Source organism: Miscanthus floridulus, chromosome 4 (genome assembly GCF_019320115.1).
Source record: "Miscanthus floridulus cultivar M001 chromosome 4, ASM1932011v1, whole genome shotgun sequence".
NCBI lineage: Eukaryota > Viridiplantae > Streptophyta > Magnoliopsida > Poales > Poaceae > Miscanthus > Miscanthus floridulus.
In genome coordinates this window covers 102873055-102875303 of record NC_089583.1, presented here as the reverse complement: position 1 = coordinate 102875303, position 2249 = coordinate 102873055, and the positions used below count along the sequence as shown (strand labels likewise).

The window sequence follows — 2249 nt, the reverse complement described above, 5'->3', positions numbered from 1 at the left end:
CTTGAGCAGGAAGATACAATTTGAGTGGAGCCTCAGAGCCATGGCATGGTCAAGTTAAGCAATTCTACAACGTCAAACATGCAATTCCCAAGGCTACATAAGATAGATTACTTTTGTCATCGCAATCATAGTTACAAAATTCATAGTTCTAGTTTGGAGATACAATGAAAGTCTTGTAGTATAGTTAGTCACTTTGCATTATGATTGTAAATACTATTTTAGAGGATAATGGTTTAATTTGATATATGTAATTATGAATTTCTATTTTGTTATAATTCTTTTGCAACAATGGCTTACTAACCAGATATCGAATGCAACAGGTGTTGCCAAAATATCTTCCTATTGCGATAAATCCAAATGCAACAGTTATAATTCGTTGTAATAATCTATTGTTACAATGCTCTTGCGTTGCGATATCTTATTTCCACATACATTGAGTGATGCTATAACATTTGTTTACAACCAACAATATTTCGTTGCGATAATATTTCTTGCCACAACATAATTTCCGTAGCAATAGAACCTATTGCAATACAACATTTTGTGTGGCAATTGTGGCTATGGCCACAAAATGAATTTGTGGCAAGAGATCATATTGCAATGGAACAAACTACGTGGCAATTGGTTATATTCATTGTAACACTAGACAAAGTGTTACTAGAGCTCAAAAAAGTGTTACAACCTATATACTCTTCCATAATATGGAAGTGTTACTAGAGCTAAAAAAAGTGTTACAACAGATAACCATAGTAACACTAGACAAATGTTCCAGTAGATAAATAAATGTGTTACAATATATCAGTCTATAGTAACATGGCCAATTGGAACACAAAAAACAATGTGTTACTAAGAGAGCTAGTAACACTTTTTTCAACCTATGTGTTACTATATCCCTGTGCTGTAGTAGTGTCAGCACATTATGTCATGCAGTCAAGAGATGAAATTCATGCATTTGGTGAGGAGGTAACACGAGATGAAAAAATATGACATTTCGTAAAGTACATAAGGTGGCAAGTCTGGATTCAGTCGCTCATATATATCAATCTACTCCTCTTGGTGATAGAGCACGCAAAGAAACAAATTAACTTTCATATATACGGAATTGACACTTCGCCTATTTGGGAAGAAATTAAAAAGAGATGAGAGGAGGATCCCTGGTTCAACCGTGGTCACCACGGCGTGGCCACATGAGAAACTGTTGCAGTCATTGAGCAGTGGCGAGCAGCGTGAGCAGGCAAGAGGCAACTGTAGACGATGGATCCAAGGACTTGCAGCGTGCGAACCGGTAGCAGATCTCCAACGGGGCTCGACTTGGGAGGAGGGGAGCGCTCGGGGAAGACGGTGTCTGCATCAAAAACGGGTATAGCAAAAGCACACTAGCGTGATGAATTCTTGAGGAGGGGAGTGGATAGGGAAGCTGGGCACAGATCACATACCACAGCCATCGTCGGTGGCTGCGCGGCCATCGTTGGCGGCGGCGTGTCTCGTCGTGTCGTGCAGGGGTCGGCGGAGAAGTAGAGGTGGAGCAACTACGGCTTTCACTGGCACCGGCGCGCCTCGTCGTCGTCTCCTCGTCGTGTCGCGTAGAGGGTGACGGAGAAGGAGAAACCACGGGCGTCGGTGGCAGCGCGCAGCTCGCCGTCGTCTCGTCGTCCTGTCGCGCTGGTTTCAGGCGGCGAAGCAGAGAGGCGGAGTAGATTTGGGGAGGAGCGGATTTCTGCGTTGACGTGGAAAGCACAAGGGAAAAAGTAGAGAGTAAGAAATGAGGAAAAACAGAAACCATGCAGAGACACGCACGAGGCCTTACGGGCGCGTTTGGTTCTCGTTTCAGAGCAGCCTGGCCCGTCTCCTAGAGCCAGGCGTTGAGCAGCCAGGATGTGTGCATGCAACCACAGCTTGATTGGTTGGCTACAGCCGGAGAACATGGCCCGTTGCAGACTTTGTTTGGTTGGCTACAGCCGGAGAACATGGCCCGTTGCAGACCCGCCAGGCCGTGTGCTACCGCCCCGCATGCGCGTGGCCGAGCAGAGCAGCAGAAGACGCCCACGCTGTACCGCACCGGCCAGGCTCACGAGAACTGAGTTCTGATTTCGTTTCCCGGGAGCCAGGCCAGGGAGGCAGTTTTGCACCGGCGGAGCCAGGCCTGGTAGCCATCCGGGCAATCAATCAGTCCAAGCCTGCATTCCACGGGCCTGGTCAAGCCATATCCAGGAACCAAACGTGCCCTACCTAACGCAGTGAAGACTGCA

General features: G+C 46.7%; 1 long non-coding RNA gene across 1 annotated transcript; it reads right to left on the bottom strand.

Moving 5' to 3' along the window:
• Positions 1 to 962: 962 nt before the first annotated feature.
• On the bottom strand, positions 963 to 1945 carry LOC136552392 (uncharacterized). The gene is made up of 3 exons (XR_010782815.1): positions 1808 to 1945; positions 1437 to 1717; positions 963 to 1345 (listed from the first exon to the last, which is right to left on the bottom strand). It is a non-coding gene; the product is annotated as an uncharacterized lncRNA (long non-coding RNA).
• Between the last annotated feature and the right edge of the window lie 304 nt (positions 1946 to 2249).